We start from the raw sequence: 19,797 nt of genomic DNA, 5'->3' as shown, positions 1-19,797 counted from the left end.
CCTAGTAAAATATTTACGAAGATTCACGATAGAGATGAGAACGAACGGCAGTGCTCTTGATAGGGACCCGGAAACCTTGAGCGTCCTCAAAAGTTAAAACCACCTTAAATGTACATAAAGCCCGAGTCTAATCTTAGTTTGATAGCACACATAGCCTACGTGTTTCAGTGCATGCGGCTACGACGCCTGTTCAAACGGTGGTCGCAGGGGGCTCCGTATTTCTGCGCCATAGATCAATACATTTGCTAGGGCGACGCGAGGGTAATGTGTTATCGCTGACTTTTCATTCCATGCAGCTCGTCCGCAGCGGAGGCAGTGTAGTCGTTAGTGCGACTCGGTACGCACGACATAGAAAGCGTTTCTTGGTGCGAAGGCATGTTGGGCGCGCTGGAGCGTGCACCAAGTGTAAATTTTACGGGACTATTAGAAGGGACAGCGTTCCTTTCTTTCCTTCCTACGTCATCTTAAGACGTACGAGGCGGACATGGTGCACTTCTAGTTTCCCAGGGATGTCGCTTCTCTCCTTTCTCCAGTATTTCCTCCGCTCGCATTTTTTTTTGACAATCAAGTGGAAAAGAGAATAAGGGCAACCAAAGTGCTCTTCACGTGTTTTGTCACGAGAGAGAGAATAAAAAGGAACAATGGCTCGGTAAGAATGACGCTTTTGTCGGACGCCAAAGAAGCCGCGTTTAAGTTTTTGGTTATACACACATGATAATGCTGCAAAAGCAGCCGCGCAGTGTCCGTGCCTTCAAGGGACACAAGCCAGAACGAGTTAGCAGCAACAAACAGGAAACGTTGCGTTTCCACTTTGTGATGACACTCGGCAGTGCCACGGCCGTTGTTTATTCTACTGCGCATTCTGTCGCTGCTACGCAAGCGTCATCACATTACGTGCAATAGTGTACATTTCCTGTAGTTACACTATACTCTCGCTTTCTACGACGTTGCATTTCCTTCTTAACGCTTTTTCTTTGTTCTTTTTTTTGGCGTTAAGAAGATAGTAAGATACACCGAGAGAAAAGCATGCCGACTCGCGTTTAACGCCCGCTCCGTGTGATAATTAGATTCTCTGCTGGCGTGCTCGCATTACACGCCACTGCGGCGCTAAAAAGATTCCACCGAGGAAAAGGTGGCCGAGAACGCACTCAGAGTGACTTGCACGCACGCGTGGCGGATGCAGGGCGGATGTAGGGCGGCATCCCTAATGACGTCAGTGCCAGCACGTTCTTTTTTTTTGCGCTCTGATGGAGAAGAAAGGAAGCAAAGCAAAGAGAAACAAATGCATTTAGGGGGGCCACCGGGAGGAGTTGGTGGACGGCTAAGAGCTTCCACTAAGTGCTGTCGTTTGCGTCGGTTCCCGTGTATCAGAGCGAGGCAGTGAATAGTGATCGACTCCTCTTGCTCATTTATTTCCTCACGGCCGAGAAACCCGCCCCCCTCCCAACCCTCTCCGCATCTTCCTCCCATTCATGCACGCAGTGTCGATCACGCTTTGAACAAGTAGGTGCTTAAGTATAAAACAAGTTAGCAATGATGGCAGTTTGACGTGACGATGATTCCTTGTCGTCATAGTTGCCGCGCCGAGAGCGTCAATGACCTACTTCGGTAGAGTGGCATTCTTAAGATGTTGCATGACTTATAGTGATCGAGTGTGAGGTACAGTATCAAATTTTTTTTTTCATCGGGCGAGATGCGCGAGCCTTAGTAAATGGGGCACGCATCGACGTCCTCGAGGTATGCGTATTTTCGTACAGCCAGCACTGTGAAAAGCTGCGCTTTATCTCGATCCGCTTATTTGCAGCAGCACCAGTGGAAGCTGTGAACTGAAAATAATGGCATACGTGACGCCCCGTTACTAACTTCTATAACGGCATTCATGAAATTAAATATAATAATTGTACAACGTAGTGCTTGGGATGAGACAGAAGTCATACAAGTATTTAGCCTAAATTCTGAAAGAGAGAGATAGAGAGAGAGAGAGACGAAGCTATTAAACTTTATTCTGTGTAAGGTCGTTGATGCCTCTACTTTTGTCATCTTGATGGATTCTCCATTAGCTACCTTTCTATTCTAGTTATCGCGTATTTGCAAATGGTTTCTAAGCCTCGAGAAACGGCGCGTACTTTTGTCTTCCTTTCGATTAGATAGTCTGATGTGTCGTGACTGAAGTAACCGAACGCCATGCTTTCAAGAACTTAGTAGGTGTACATTTATTGCAGTTGGTAAATCACCTTGATCTCAATAATAATAATATTTGGGGTTTTACGTGCCAAAACCACTTTCTAATTATGAGGCATGCCGTAGTGGAGGACTCCGGAAATTTCGACCACCTGGGGTTCTTAAACGTGCACCTAAATATAAGCCCACGGGTGTTTTCGCATTTCGCCCCCATCGAAATGCGGCCGCCGTGGCCGGGATTCGATCCCGCGACCTCGTGCTCAGCAGCCCAACACCATAGCCACTGAGCAACCACGTCGGGTACCTTGATCTCAGAAACTTTGCAGTAGTTTCCAGTGAAACAAATTTCATATTCGCACACCGGTCAAGGGAAGTGTTGCTTTATGAGGAAACTTCCTATGCACATTAATTCGTTCATGGCTGGTATCTACAGCGTGAAAGTTATTTCGACATTCTCCTATCAGTATGAATAAAGTAGAAATACAAAAGTAACATTATTGCAAATATAGAAAAGCAGGTAGATACCACACCCTGTGGGAACCGATTTTTCGCGAAGCAGCTGTGTGCGGGAAGCCTACCAAGTTAACCGTAACGACGATAGCAACACTAACACGTAGGCGGTTGTTTCATGACCTACCGGACACACCCTTCATGATGTTCATGCCATGACCGATCGTTTATGATCGTCATACACTCTTGTCATACTGTGCATGTTTTGGTAGGTAGCAAGCTAACGAAACTACGTGGGCGGCTAGATAGTTAGTGTCAAAGTGGCAAATGTTCGCCAAAAGATGCTTCGTATTTGAAACCGCCGTCAACATAATACCTGTTGTTCATAGTAAAGAGAAGGCGCAGTTGTGTCTACAATGTTGCCGTTTTGACACCTGCCATAAGAACCGTATCTGAGTTTTTTGAAACACTTCACACACTATCATTTTTCGCGTAGCGTTAGAAACACAGAAAAACAAGCAAGATTTCCAAGAACCACGTCCGTCTTACGACCATACGCCAGTGGAATACGACACAGGGAGACTGCAGAATGGCAGACAGAGAAATAAAAACAAGGAAAGCTTCTAAGCCACGTGAAGTTGTGGCGTTGGTATTGCAAGGAATAAGAACTACCTTGAAATAAGTACACCAACCGTGCAACGCTGCGGATATTTTGACACATGCAGCACAAATGTCAAAGTATGTCTCATTCGTGCCGAATCGGGAGATATGATATAGCTCGTAGACGTCAGTGCTTTGTTCAATTTGTTTGTTGCCTGATATATATATATATATATATATATATATATATATATATATATATATGCATACAGTTCTTTTATGCCTGAAGCGTGGGCAAGAAAATGATAAGCTCACAAGAAAAATATGCGAACAGTAGCCTCTCAGCCAGTTGACAAATGATTTACTTTAACAGCAGAAGCCACATAGAAGATAAATTTTGTCATTCGACTTGCATACTTTCTTAGAATCATTTTGATATTCTAGCCCCTGTAAGAAAATAAAAATATACTACCTTGCGCATGTTTTGCAAGCGCAGATATAGTGCACAAAGCTATATTCTTATTTTTCTCAAATTTATTGTTAAATGCAAAGTTTACTCAAGGAGTTGATCATTTGAGGAAACAGCTTGGCACTTGCCAATACTTTTGTAGCTTTTGAGTGATTATTGTTGTAGTGCTATGCAAGATAATAAGAAATATGCCTATTATCCTTATGACTAACATACCCTTGTGTGACGTTAGGTTACGACCTATACATGCGCTTCCGGTAAATAAATAAAATAACGCATCGATGGTGTTCGTTAACTTATTCAGTACCATATCTTCCTAGCTCAGTTAGACCACCTTGAGAGCTTTGTGGATTAGCCAACCCCTCTAAACCCATTAGCGCATGATGAGGCTGTGGGAGGGCAGAGAAATGGCGGTTCTTGTTTTCTGCGAGCTAGCTGAACGACAATTATTATGAGAGTGACTCTATTTGTAGATTTAATTATCGTGTTAGGTCTCAGTAGGATATTGACACCGTGTATGACTATGTGGTGCCTTTAGAGACATGTGACAGCGCCCACACCCACAGTTCTATATTGTTCATTCTTTCGTTCTTTATTCTTTATCTATCCTACCTCCATTTACCTTCCCTTATACGGAGCCGCCAAGTAGACACACTCTGGTTAGTCTCACTGCTTTTATTTTGCTTCTCTGTATACCTCTATTAATCATGTAGTCTCACTGCTGCAGGAAGTAATATTCAATTTACCAAGCAGGGCGACACAACTTCAAATTATATACGGTATACCGGCTAACGTTAGCCAAGGTTTTTAAAGGAATGGTAGAGTATGTAGTAGAATTCTGTTAAGATGAACACAGTATACGCATAATTTTGGATATCAGAAACACATAGTGCGAACATTTGGTTGTTTCCCCACAGAACCAATGAAAACAAAACCGTTAAACACGAACTGTAAACTCTGTTAAGACGCACTTTCGCAGCCGTAACAGACGCTTGCTGCTCAGCTTAACGGGATGTCCAATCAGTCAATGGGTGGGCTAGCTACGTGAGAAGCAAGTAATGTTTCCGTGAACACAAAACAATGATCACTGTTTCACCATCTGGAGAAGGTAATGAATGCGATAGCAACATTTTTGAATATTACAAGAAGTGTAAAACTCGTAGCTGGAGTGGCAGTATGCATTGAAGTAAACGTAAGCTAAGTAAAAAGAGCTATTCTGGTAGGGGTCCTCTGTTTCAATCCTGCCATCGTACAATTTCATTTATGCTTATCAATTAAAGCTGACGTCTTAAAGCGACTTGGCCATTACTTTTTCGTATGGGGTATGTTTCAAGCCTCTTTCCTCGGCCGATCCCGGAAGTAGTGCTCAGCCTTGTCAATACAGTTACACCACATTCAGGTTGGAGCTTTGTTATTGTTTGAAGCCTAGTACTTAAGTCTGAGAAAATTTAAGATTAAAGGCATGCGCTGTCGGTGTTTTGTTTCGTGACATTGGTTTGTGGGCTGCTATTCTCAAAATATTGAGGAATAGTTTGGTCAAGAATGTAAGACCTGCTATGAGCAACCTTGGTGATAGTATGGTGTGGCAATATAATCCGCATATACCGCATATCATATAGGATGACATGGCATATAACCCACACGTACCTAAATATGCACGGAACCTCACGATGACGCCGATGGCAACGGCAGAAATTCCCTTGAAGTGTCCACATAACTGCTGTCTCAATAAAATTACCAAGAACTGCAGTGCTGGCGTCACCATACATAAAATATTAGAGGACGTCTTCGAGGTGTCTCTGCAGGCTGATAACAATGTTGAGGGCCCACAAGATGTAGCTGCTTGCATGACGTTTTAGATATTGATGCGAAAGCAGCAAATATGCAGTAGAGCGAAAAAGCTGGCGCCTGCAGCTTCGAAACGGCACCTAAATTCCCATTGGTTGCGACGCCACGCCACGAGCGCACCCTCGACGAAGCAGAGCGGACGAAAGGGTCCGCCTGCTGCTGCGACAGCGTACCAGGTGTTGCGTGAGAGGAGACGGCGTCGCTACTACGCCACGTCAGCCTTGCTCTTGCTTTCGGAAGCCGACACGCGGTCCGCATCTCTCTCTGGGCTGAACTGCTGCATGCGCCTGCATGCGCCTGCCGGCATTGGTGGCTTGCCGCTGCTTCCTCGGTCTCCCGTCGCGCAGGACGTCGGTGGCCCACAGCGTTGGCACCATGGGCTGCTCCTGCTTGCTGGTTCGGGCAGCACGTACCGCTATGGTATATTACTCGCACCGCAAGACTCGAAGAATCACTCAGCGGCGTACAGTTGACTTCTTTTCGCAATGACGTCTCATAAGAAGTGCTCAAGTGTCTTCGGATTTTTATTTGGCCGATAAAGACCTGAATAATTTCGTGCATTTTTTAACAACATGAATGCACTGAAGTTTTTTTTACTGAAAGCTGGACAAAATACCAGGATTTAAAACAGCACACAGGTCTGTAAAGCGCAAGAAAGCAGCAATTGCTCAATAGATTAAACAACAGGGCGTAAAGCGGCGATTTCTGTGATGCAGAAATGATAAATGTCTCTTTTTTTTCTGCCTTTTGGTTTTATTGCAGATATATCTTGTTTAGTGTCATAGATATTTGGGCGCACTAAAAATAGCAGATAACATTATGAGTTGTGTGAATCACTTATGTTAATACACATTTCTAAAAAACTGATTTTCGTGGTTCCCTAGTTCACGGTTTCTTCGAGTTCGACATAACAGGAGACCACTTCAGCAGTACGAGAATTAATGGCGTATAGAGGGAGGAGAGTGTTTTGAGTTTTAGGAACACGGAAATACATTGTCCCATATATATATATATATATATATATATATATATATATATATATATATATATATATATATATATATATATATATATATATATATATATTATTATTATTATTATTATTATTATTATTTCTATCGTTACTACAACCACCCTTATTGCAGCCGATCCTTGCTTTCAAAATTGCACCCCCCCGTTTCTGCCCCCGAAAAACTAGATGCTGGGTGCACTAATGATGAGAATAACGTTCTCTCAACAGTAGTTCTTGAAACGAATGATATTTTTGTGTACTGATTACCTTGCTACACAAAGCAGAATAATTACCCACTTTGTAAGTATGGTCTCAAGGGCGTGCCTTCCGATGGATGGGAAGTTGCTTTTGCTTCATAGTTAACATCGCATTCAGTTGTTTTAAGCACGCTGTGCTCTACATAAATATCGTCTCCTCACCTCACTCGTAGCACAAAAAATATGAATAGAATAGCGTCATTATGTGCACCGCGACACCAGCGATACCAAAAGTGGCTTTACATAGCTGATTCCGTGATTTGGTAACCTCCTTGATGTGGCAAGCTTTTGATGTTCGTGTTGGCCTACACTAATGACGAGCTGCTGGGTTCTCGTGCCGCTTTCAGCCCACTGAACGAGCGGGGGCGTGGAATCGCGCTGAGAAGCTTGCGACGGAAGAAATGAAAAGCAAGAGTCGTTCTTTTTTTTTCGTTCTTTCCGGATCTTTAGCGGTTAGAAGTTCATTCCTCTAGTCATTTTGATGTATTACGCCGCTGGCGTCGATATGCGACGGTGTCTGCCGGCGATAGCTCGCGGCATTCCCAAAGTGCACTGCGACAAGTTTGTGAAAAGAAAAAAAAAACAGACTTTCATCTACAATGCGAATTAGCAAAGTGATAGTAGGCCCAATAAAAGGCTGAGTAAGGCTTACACTGCGTCGCGCGGTGTCGATCTGAATAAACGTTTGTAGCTATTCGCGAACAGTCTCCTTTAGAGAACAAGTCTGAGTAGTCTTCGTTTGTGGAAGCGGCGCTCCATAGTGGCGATGGAGTGGAGAGAAACGACTCTTCCTTGCAACTCTTGCCCACGCTGCCTTTCGCTTACCTTTGGCTTAATGTAAATTCCGATATTTTGGCGCTGATTTTCTGCTACGAGTGGACGTCACAACGATGAATCTGAATCTTTCTGAATCGCCGGGGCGCTTTGAAGGGTCGACGGAAGAAGTAGAAATTAAAACACTCGGGCCTTATATATTGTGGTGCAAGGTCCTTGTGCAAATGCCTGCTGCTTAGCTGCTGGCTGTGCGTAATGCAGTGGCAGCGAATTCTGGGAACTCAACAGGCAACTCCAGTGGTCTTTCGGCTCTTGCCACTCAAGGTCTTCAGCACCCGACATGCTTGGCCCCTCAAGGTCGTACCAATGACGTTCCTAGGCCGTGCCTGAGCCTCCGGCTTTCTTCCCCGCTGCCGGAATGACCACTCAAGTCCTTAGGGCTGGTATATAAGGTTGGATATCCAGGTGCCCGAAGCACTTGCTTTGGTGGCGAGTTAGTGCTGGTAGCCTTGCGTAGGCTCTGTTGTTGACCACGTACAGGAGCCACTTACTGCCGGCCACTTAAAAGCCACTTACTGACGGCCATGAACTTCAAATGATTCATATTCTATTCTTTTTTAATTTTGATTGACCTGTTCCGTGGACTGCGAATCGAAAGTCATTGAATCATATCCTGTAATACCTTTTTTCCTAACTTTCTTATTTCTTTTCTAAAGAGATAGCTTTTCTTCATCATGATTCTTTCACATCCAAAGCTCTCTTCTCTACACTTATCCACACTTTGCACACACATTTAATTTTACCTTTTCTAAACACGTCTGCATTTCCCCTTTATACTTTCGTGGTACGGATTGGGGTGGGGGGGGGGGGCTATCAGACATTACTATAACATACATATCCTATACTATCCCACGGAACTGCGTGGATGACGACGGGGAAGCTTCGACGCCATCTTCCGGCAATGGAGACAATGTCAGTCAGTAGGCCTTCGCTGCCGACCTGGGCTGAAGTGTGCAATATTACGCCCAGTGAGCCTTCAGAACGCGATACATATAGCACAGCAAACCTTGAAAGAATTATGGTGTTTTACGTGCCAAAGCCACTTTATGATTATGAGGCACGCCGTAGTGGGCGGCTCCGGAAATTTCGACCAGCTGGGATTCCTTAAGGTGCACCTAAATCTAAGCACACGGGTGTTTTCGCATTTCGCCCCCATCGGAATGCGGCCGCCGTGGCCGCAATTCGACCCCGCGACGTCGTGCTTATATGCCCATCACTATAGCGACTAAGCAACCACGGAGTTTGTAACAAACGTTGAAGTCAGAAGTTTCCTTTTTTACACAGAATTACGGTTCCGTGCATTTTTATTCTGCGTGAGCAAAAACCATGGGCCGATTCCAGAGATAGTGCAATTCCTACATTCATTCATTGTTACATGAATTGTACAAAAACTGTTGGGCTCGTAACCACAGGCTAGTGTGGTCCCATAATAATATGCATATATCAGCAGCTACAAATTTTAGTACATGTCTACCTCGTAGTTAGAAAGTTTAAAGCAATTAAGCAATCGCACACGCATGTAACTAACAAAAATACCGTAGATTATACAAAAAAAATGAATCAATCAAAATGAATCATCAAATGAATCAATAAAAATGATCAGGCATATCTCATCCCTTCAGAGTGATCCAGGCAATCGCTAGCATCAGTCATGTACTAAACCCACGCCCCTGTATCTTTGCAGGCTGTGTTCCCCACCTACGAATCGACACTGATCCAGCATCGGCGTGCATGCTGAATCTTCTTCGGACGGCGCAGCTGAGTGACATATCTCCAAAAGTCTGTTTCGAAAGCGCGTACTCACCGAGTGCGTGGCTAAAGTGGCAGTCTTAGACGGCAGTGTCGGATGTGGCCAGTGGCTGGTCTTTCAAATGGCGCGTCTGGTTTGTAGTATAAAAGCCCCGTTTGGACTGAGCCAGCATCACTGCAGAGCAATCCAGGCAGCTGCGTGCATCAGCCATGTACTAAACCCACGCCCCTGTATCTTTGCAGGTACAAAAGCGTTTTAACGTCTATTTTAAACTCAGTTTGTAACTCCTGGATCGCTCTGCCTCGTGCTAGGAAATCAGTAATGGGTTAAAATCTACTGAAATCGCTCGGACAGGTTCTTGCAGACAAACCTCCGAGTGCCGTAAAGAAAGTCACTAAGGCCTTGCTTTACATGACCTCAAAGTTTGAAAGTACCACAACAAGCATCTGATATTATGTTAGAGGCTTAGCTGATTACAATAGGCAGCCTCTGAGGGACATGCAGAACCTAACAACTTCCTTGGATGTTATGAGTAGGACATTTGAACAGGTTAGCGCGGATGTGCACAACGCACACCGTGAATTGTCAGAAGTGAAGCACCAACAGGCTAGCATTATTGGTGATCTACGCCAGTTACAGGGAGAGGTGAAATAAATGCGACAGGAAATAATCGAGTTCAAATAATACAATCGCCGGAAAAACTTAGAAATAAGACAAGTTCTTGTGTATGTTGATGGAATCGTTGGCTGAAATGATTCAAAATATAGTAACTTGTTTGAAAACAGGACTTCGTACCGAAGCTCGAAGATATCGACACAATGCCGTGTCCCGACCAATAATTAGGCTCAACAGAACATGCGGTATGGCTTACCTCCATAGCAGTTCGAGACAAAATAATCAAGAATATCAAAAAAAAAGAGAGATTGTCCGTGTCTGCAGTTGGCTCTGAAAAGAATGAGCCTATATACATTAATGAACACCTTTGCATTCTCCGAGGGAGGAAGACGAAGTGATTCTTTGATAGAACGCTTCTACGTTTGTCGCCGCTTTTTCGCTTTGTTTTCCTGCATTTCTGGGAGCTGCCGCTCCCTCCTTGCGGCAATGGATGAAGAAATCTCCGAGGACTTTCCTGATGTGCAGCCGTCAGGTCGGGTAGCGTCCAGGAAACGTGGAAGTACGTCAGACGACACAGACAGCGAGGCCACTGAGATATGTTCGGACAGCTACGACTCATCGGACGATGACTTCCAGGTCGTGATAAGTAGATCAGCGAAAAGAAGACTACTGCAGGCATCTTCATCGCCCAGTGCTTCTACCGTGAAGAGTGCACCGCTGCGCTGGCCGCACACTGTGCTCTTCATGCCCGTGGACCCGGCGACCAATTTGCGGCTCCTCAACAGGCAGGTCCTCTCTTGCTTACTTGAGAGAATCGCACCAAATGATATTAAAGACGTGCGAATAAACTCGCGGAAGAATGTCCTGGCAGTTGATGTTTTACATCGCAGCGCCCTACAACACCTACGTAATATAACTGATATCGACAATGTAAAGGTGCGATCAATGATCCCCACAGGCGGCGATGGTACTGCGGGCGTCATTTATGACGTCGACGTTGCCATTTCTAATGACGACTTGCCAACGCTGATAAAGCCAACGACAGAAGGCAATTTCATTACAAGGCTTTCCAGATTGGGAAACACACGCTGTGTGAAGATTTTGTTTGAAGGAGACAGCCTTCCTTCCCACGTCAAAGTAGGACATGTCCGCCATCCAGTACGACCATTCGTACCGAAGCCCCTCCAGTGTTTCAAGTGTTACAAGATTGGCCACGTGAAGGGTGTCTGTGTGAACAACGTCGTGTGCTCGCGGTGCTCTGAGTCTCATTCAGAAGACGCCTGCAACGCACATGTTCTAAAATGCCCTAACTGCAGTGGTCCTCACAAGGCCTCATCAAAGGATTGCCCGCGGATGCGGACGGAATTCACCATTCTAAAACGAATGGTGCGGGATAATTCGACGCATCGAGAGGCTGCTACCGCTGTTCGGCGACGTCGGCATCGCCAACGAAAACGTTCGCGAAATTCCGAAACTGCAGATAGGTACACGCCAGCTACCGTCAGACGGACTGCCGCATCACCGCACTGCGCCACCAAGACAGATACAAGGAAAGCAAACAAAGCGGGGAGGCTCGCTCGTCCTGAAGAATGGCCTGAGCTACCGAGCGCACAACTCCCTGCTAAGTTACCTCAAAACGCACTGACTTCGACGGCTTCTGCACCTGTTGAAGCGACGCTGACTGATGATCTCCAGGTCATCAACATTCTGCGGTCGCTCATGAATGCCATTCGCGTTATACTTACCAACATGAAGTCTACGTCTGCGCAAAGCGCACTACAGGTGCTGGACACTTTGAGTCCAGTACTTGCAGCTCTTGGTTAAAATCATGGCTCTCCAGAAGCCGTCGTTTACGTATGTCCAGCTTACGTATGTCCATCACCCAGTGTCGCCTGACCAAGAAAACCAATACGTATGTCTGACAGTAAAGAAAGGCAAGCTCACTTTCACATTAATTGGAGCCTACATATCGCCCTTAAGTCAGCTGGACTGCGAGAGATTACGGCGAATCACGACGGCGACTCCGCAGCCTTTGGTGATTACTGGAGATTTTAATGCCCACCACCATATCTGGGGAAGTTCTAAGATAAACTCGAGAGGCAGAAAATTAGTGTCATTTGCCTCCGAACAAGAACTGTGCTTGTTAAATGATGGAAGCCCCACCTTCCTGCGTGGAACTGCCTACTGTAGCTGCCTGGACCTGACCTTTGTTTCACGCTCTTTCACTAGAAAGGTCAGGTGGTTTCCGGATATTGAAACGCGGGGAAGTGACCACCTACCCACTTATCTTAGGGTTGAAGGGTTGACGGACTCCAGGTTAGCCGGCGTCACACAATGTATCGACTGGCCAATGTTCAAGTCAATTGTCGAAGACGGCTGTCGTGATGACTTATCCTCTAGCCTAGAGGACATCATAAAAGGTGCCCTAGAGGTTGCGAAAAATTCGCTTCTGAGAACGTATACACGCACCGAATACGACATCGAGCTAGAGAAGCTTCGTGCAATTCGTCGTCGTGCAGAGCGAAGATACAGGCGCACGAAGTCTGTACATGACTTGAGGTTGGCCAGAAGAACTCAAAAGAAGTTTCAGCGTCGCATGGACAAACTCGCATCGCAAAGATGGAAATCATTCTGCGAATCTTTGGATCCACGAAAACCTTTGTCTCACATATGGAGAACTGTTCGTGGTCTCCGTGGAACCCCACAGCAGCGCCACCCTTTTAAGTCTTTGGCCCTTCACCAACAATGCAGCGAGATTCACGTAGCGGAAGCTTTCTGCAGGAGGATTGCTGGCGAAACTAGTTCCGCTGGAACATCGCCGCTCCACCACTCACCGGTTTCACGCGACCCCCGCATGGATAGTCCTTTCTCCATGGACGAGCTCGAAGCTGCACTGGCCTTGTGCAAGCGTTCATCTTCACCAGGACCCGACGGTATAACCTACCGTGCCCTATGTAATCTTGGCGAAGAGGCTCGAAAAGTGCTCCTGCTCTTGTTCAACAGCTCCTGGCAGACAGGTACGGTTCCCCCGGAATGGAAGACCAGTCGCCTAATTCCACTACTCAAGCCTGGCAAGTCGCCTGTAGACATTGCATCATACCGACCAATTGCGCTTGCCAGTTGCATCGGAAAACTAATGGAGAGGATGGTTCTAGCACGGCTAGAATGGTACCTCGAACATTGCCAGGTATATCCAGATGCAGTGGCCGGCTTCAGGCGTGGCCGTTCTTCCATAGACAACGTTATCGACTTAGTGACGTACGTCGAGCACCAGAAGTCCTGCAAAAGATTATCTGCTGCCCTGTTTCTGGATGTTAAAGGAGCGTACGATAACGTAACGCACGAAGCGACTTTCAACGCGTTAGAGGCAGTAGGACTTGGCGGCAAAGTCTATCTCTGGATAAGTAGCTATCTACATAAGATGTCCTTTTTCGTACTTACCGAGGATGGCCCGACCTCGCAGCATTACAGTAACCGTGGGGTGCCTCAGGGCGGAGTACTCAGCCCAACGCTCTTCAGTCTAACACTCATTGGACTCACCGACATCCTGCCAGGCACCGTTAGGCTATCCATCTACGCCGACGACATTTGCATTTGGACGTCGGCTGTGACGCGACTGCAGCTTCGCGCGCGGCTTCAAAAGTCAGCCACTTTAACGTCCTCCTACCTTAGAGAACAAGGACTTCGTATATCATACGAAAAGTGCGCAGCGGTGGCATTTACCAGGAAATCAATGTCTCCATACGTGATATCCGTCGACAGACACATGATCTCGTACAACACGAGTCACAGATTTTTGGGAGTGGTCCTTGATAAAAATCTCTCCTGGACCCCTCATGTCAATTATGTGAAAAAGCGCCTGACAGGAATTTGTCATATGTTTAAGTTCCTTGCAGGAAAGACCTGGGGAGTACCAATACACTCTATGCTGCAACTGTACAGGGTCCTCTTTATTGGATTCCTACGGTACAGCCTACCGGTCATGTCCAACACCTGCAGAACTAACCTGAATATAATTCAAAGCATCCAAGCCCAAGCCCTCAAGATCTGTCTCGGTCTACCGCGGAGTGCGTCAACGACTAAGGTTATTGCAGTCGCTCAAGATTTCACTATTAAAACGCACATTATCATTGAAACAATGCGTGTGCACATACGACACGTTGCCCGGACCCCTACCCACCACCTAGCAAGTCTCCCAGTAGATAGGCCTCACACGACATTCAGTGCGACTGTCTTCGCGCACCGTGCCTTTTTTAGGTCAGGTTACACACCTGCGGCAAGGCCTTCCAGTCCTCCATGGTGTTTGCGCCGTACTGAAGTGAACCTTACAATCCCAGGCCTTCAGAAAAAGTCGGACTTGCCATCATCAGCGCTCAAGCAACTAACTTTACTTCTCTTGTACGAGAAATACAGCGACTGCACACACGTCTACACTGATGGATCAACTACATCAACCAGTTCCGGCGGTGCTCTAGTTATACCAGCAATGAGAATAACCAAGCGGTTCAAGACTTCCCATGTCACTACGTCTACAGCTGCAGAGCTCGCGGCTCTCCGCGACGCGCTTCAAGTAATAAATGCTGAAAGTCCTAGAAAATGGGCGGTCTTCTGCGATTCAAGGCCGGCTTCGCAATGTGTGCAGTCGTTTCTCCGACATGGAACTCACGATCAGCTCACGTGCGAAATCGTGGAACTTGTTCATCACTTAATAGAAAAAGGCCATGATATCTCTTTTCAGTGGATACCAGGTCATTGCGGTATCATTGGAAATGATGACGCCGATAAGGCAGCTCGGACGTCAAACCAAGAAGACCGCTGCGTCCCCATTCCTCTCTCAAGGACCGACGCCGCGAGGCAACTTGGCATTCTAGCACGCACGATCTCCTTGGCAGAGTGGAACACCGCACATACAAGGCGCACAAGACTGCAAAGACTAAACCCGTCACTTCAACTCAAACCTCCAGCGGGTCTACACCGACGTGAAGCGTCTCTTCTGTGCCGGTTATGGCTTGGAGTTGCCTTCAGGAATGCCTACTCAGCACTAATTGGAATGACTAATACTCCTGCATGTGATGTTTGCGGATGCGAGGAGAACATTGACCACTTATTGTGCCATTGTCCTCAATTTCAAGCACAAAGACAGTCTTTGTCCAACACATTGAGGACACTCGATAATCGTCCTCTGAGTGAACAGACCATATTAGAGCACCGCCCCGACCGATCATCGGCTCAGAAGGCAGTGAAGGCACTTTTGTGTTTTCTCAGAACTTCTGGTTTGCTGGAGCGACTCTAACTGAAGTGCTGTCTGTACACGTACCTACACCTTCTCTCTCCCTTCTTTCTCTTCCCCTTCTCCCATCCCCCAGTGTAGGGTAGCCAACCAGACTATTGACTGGTTAACATCCCTGCCTTTCCTGAACGCTCCTCTCTCTCTCTCTCTCTTTGCATTCTGCGATTCGAAGGCGGCCTTACAATGTCTTCTGTCATCTCTTCGTCGCGGGTCGTGTGAACAACTAGTGTCGGAGATACGAGAAATGCACCATCGTATGATAGCGAAAGGACACGACGTCGTGTTTCAGTGGCTGCCTGGCCATTGCGGTATCTCCGGCAACGAACTCGCTGACGACGCTGCTAGGAAAGCATACGAAGGAGCAACCCTTGTTTCTGTACCTTTATCGCGGACCGACGCAGCCCAACACCTAAGCAAGGTAGCACACCGTATGACATTAGAGAAGTGGCACACATTCAAGAACGATTGCATTCCCTCGACCCTTCTATGCAACTGCGGCTGTTACCAGGGCTTCTGCGAAATGAGGAAACAATGCTGTGCCGCTTACGCTTGGGCGTCGCATTCACCAATGCATATACGTTTTTGATTGGAATGACTGATAGCGCCGACTGTAATGCCTGCGGTGCCGAGGAAACTATAGAACATCTACTGTGCTACTGCCCATCTTTTCAAAACGAAAGACATGACCTCTGCACAGCTCTCAATCAGCTAGATAGAACATCGTTCACCTTGAAGATCTTGGGACCATGGCCTCGCATATCGCAGCTACAAAAGGCCACAAAAGCTCTGCTGCGATATTTGAAGGCTACTGGATTGAATCAGCGTCTGTGATCTGGACTGAGTGACCGAACGATATACCCAGTAGACTTTCTTTTCTTCTTTTAATCTTTCCGTCCCCTTTTCCCTTTCCCCAGTGTAGGGTAGCCAACCGGCCTCAGTCCTGGTTAACCTCCCTGCCTTTCCCCTTTCCTCTCTCTCTCTCTCTCTCTCTTTTGCCAAGAGAATAAGATTCTTCTCCTCGCTAAAGCTCGCCAGGCGAGAACAAAGAAACATTCGAATGTATTCTCGCCCCTCCCCTCTGCAATGTACAATTATGTACCTTGAGGGTATCACAAATAAATAAATAAATAAGTAGAAGTATGTTTGGGTATCGCAGGCAAAATTTTCATGCGGAAAACCGAGAATTTTCGAGTATTGCACATCACCTCTAAGGACGACCTGAGGAAGCTAGTTTAGCTGACACTCGTCCTTGTTTACCGGACCTATCATGACGTTTTCAATCAGTGAAGTTGAACGCAAAATTTCACGAAACTCAGTGCATTTCGGTACTTCATTGCAACATCGGAAGTTTTCATAGAAACAAAAAGATACTGCTTTGTTTCGGGGCACAGAAGAATTTTAGATTGGACGTAATTGGATTAAGATAAACTTGGTTTAGGCAGGGTGAGCATATCTTCATTCCTGGATATGCTCTTGTAAGCAATCCCAGGGTTTCAGCATCGCGAGGCGATGGTGTAGTTTTACTGACCAAGCAGTCGTTTTAGATTGAGATTTAGATTACTCCCCGATGTGGGAATAAGTAATAGTACGGTTGAATCTCCATTTGTTTATTTACATAAACTCACAGTTGTTGGTACAATATGCCTGCCGCAAAGCTCGAGTCTACCCGTCTTTTATTATTCATTGGGATCTATGTTTTCCACCGTAAGTGCTAAGAGCTATGGTGCTATCACCATTGTTGGCGATTTTAACATCAATATTTGCAATGACACAAAATGTGAATACTTTCTTCTGCCGTAGTCCTACAGTTTTAAGAATGCAATCTATGAACCTACTGGAATATTGTCAAGTGCATCTAGGATTATAGACTATGTTGTGTATAACAGTAAAATATATTTGCTTCCGTACACGATACGAGTCTTACTGACCACTGCCCAATTTTTGCTTTATTACGCAGCACAGATAAAGCCGTTACAGAGAACAACCACTCGGGAAATCGCAGGATAAATTATAGGAAATTTCGGAAAAAACATTAAAAGAAACGAATTTCAGGAAATTTTTACCATTGACACTCATATTGAATGCGCAAACTTTGCAAATGCTTTAACACACATAATATCTGAATGTAACACGTATAAACACAGCTAGTACGAGGAACCTTTATGCCCCTAGATGACTAACATTATACTTACAGCTATAAAGGAATAGGATTGGTGGGACCAAAAATGAAAGAATAACAAAGATAATTATTATCTGCAAACCTTTCGAATTTCTCGTTACCATGTTGTGGCTCTAATCTGGGAACGGAAAAAAGAATACAACGCTTTTTTAATACAACAAGCACAAGGCAGTACTAAAAACAGTGTGGGAGGTTGTAAAAGGTGTAATTGATGAGCCGGTTAAAAAGCAAATCACCCCTGAACAGGGCCGACTCGCAGCGGAGGTGAAGCAGGCTTCAAGCACTGCGCCAAGTTACAAAAATGAGTTTGATATCTTCGTCCCAAATAGAACCCGTATCAAATATTAACCTGATAAGAACAGATACTACACTTTAACCCGCGTGGGACATCTCTACGTTCGCACCGCCTTCTCTTTGTCGGCGTGCGAAGCACTTATTCTTGCACTCTCCCGTGGAGGTGGTCCCGCCGAAACGTAGCGCCTGTCTTGTTTCCTCACATAGAGGAATGGCTCATACATTTATTTAATGGCATGGCGTTTCTACGTTCTCCTTTGATCACGTAACATTCTATTTTCCTCGTTTGTCCTGTGCCTCCTTCGTGTTCCAATCGAAGGAACACAATGATGAAAGTGTTGCAGAGCGTAGCGTTTGCCAATCAGAGCACGTTAGCAAGTCATAGCAGTTTGCGGCATGACTGCGCTCTCTCTGCTGTCCATCGGCTCGTGAGAGATGAAACTTTTGAGTGGAAATCTGTGGTAATACGAGCGAAACTTACTGCGCATAATATTTCGCCAGCGAAAGTGTTTCTGTTTCGCATTATGGGCAACTGTGAATTTTTTTTTCTTCTGTTTCTTCACAATATTTTTTTCAAATTACTTTGGTATCCATGCGACGGTCACCACTGGGAACTAATGACAGCGGCGGATATCATAATGACTAACTAACCCAACACCCATAACATCTATCATTGTAAAAGAAAGTGCTTCAAGCTTTTAATGAATGAGACCATTTTGAAATGCAACAAGCGCTTCTGAAACACATGCCAACTAAGCCGACGCATGTCACATGCTGTGCAGATGGCTTCCAGTCAATTCCTATTTAAGAACTGGAAGCAGTGCAAGGTACTCTAGCGCGTTCTTTCGGCAACACGAGGACTGTGTAGCAGCAGAGGTGGCACTGAACGAGTGCACAAAAGTACGATATAAAAGAAAACGTCTCCTTATATAAACAAAAACAAGCAAGATCATGTACACGGGAATAATTGCTCCCGAACATGGTCCCGCAAACAGTAGTCCACATGCGAACGCGTACGTCTCCTCTAACTGCTCAGCTACTCTACCTATTCAGACCCGCGAGGTTGCATGCACAGACACAACACTTACACACACACACACACACGCACCCATGAATGCACGCACACATGCACAATCACAATCGCGCACCAACAATTCTACCTATGCAAATTTGTGCATAAGGAATGCCCGCGCACAAAACACGGCAATGCGCCAAAGCAGAAAAGAAATCACATTGGCATCCACAGCGCGGCTTCATTACGGGAGGTTCAGCGGGGTTCGCTGTCGCGCAAGAACGCAGTTCGCTTCCGGAAAGCTCGGGCAGCTCGGTCGCAATACCTTCGCGAGCCGCACCATTGGTCACTCGCTCGAAACGAACATACCAGGCGTGTTTGGCCCGTAAGGCAGCCTGGCCGAAAGCTGAGGCTGTGCTCAAACAAGCTAGGGCACAGTAGGCCATGGTTGTTTGGCATCACCGCTCCGTCTCAAGGACGTCGTTCGACCAGGGGACAAATCGCCGCCGGGGAACAAACTGACTTTCTGTTTTTGTGTGAAAGCGCAAAAGCGTTCAAGTAGTACTGATATGGAGTAGCTTCGTGCTGCACTCGGGTAGACGACAGTATTTACCTTTCACAAAGGTTTCTCCACCATTAGTATTTCGATAGAACTTATTTTCCAAGATTCGGAAGGTTTCGAATAGTGCGGGAGTATTCCGAATCAGTGGCGTGGTATTTACTCGTTGAGTGTGACGTCATGCGTGGCTAGGTACCCCGCATGCTCTCATGGACGGCTGCCGAAAAAGGTAGCTAATGCTATACGGAGAGTGTAGAAAGCCCAATTAGCTGAATGAATCTGATAATGCGAAAGAGAAACCGGGCGCACTGCATGAAACATTGTATAGTTGGAAGGCACAACGCCTGTGTGGAAGCGTTGAAAACGCATACGACATTCATTTTTTAATGACAGTTAGCATCCTTAGGCTGCCAGGATTTCGTAAGCCTACCTCACATGAGATCGATC

The 19,797-nt window shown here is 46.0% G+C and overlaps 1 pseudogene; it reads right to left on the bottom strand.

Moving 5' to 3' along the window:
• Positions 1-17,707: 17,707 nt before the first annotated feature.
• LOC142573387 (U2 spliceosomal RNA) lies at positions 17,708-17,875 on the bottom strand (annotated as a pseudogene).
• Between the last annotated feature and the right edge of the window lie 1,922 nt (positions 17,876-19,797).

This window comes from Dermacentor variabilis, chromosome 2 (genome assembly GCF_050947875.1).
Source record: "Dermacentor variabilis isolate Ectoservices chromosome 2, ASM5094787v1, whole genome shotgun sequence".
NCBI lineage: Eukaryota > Metazoa > Arthropoda > Arachnida > Ixodida > Ixodidae > Dermacentor > Dermacentor variabilis.
The sequence above is the reverse complement of the archived record's forward strand: the minus strand, read 5'-3'. Positions and strand labels throughout refer to the sequence as shown.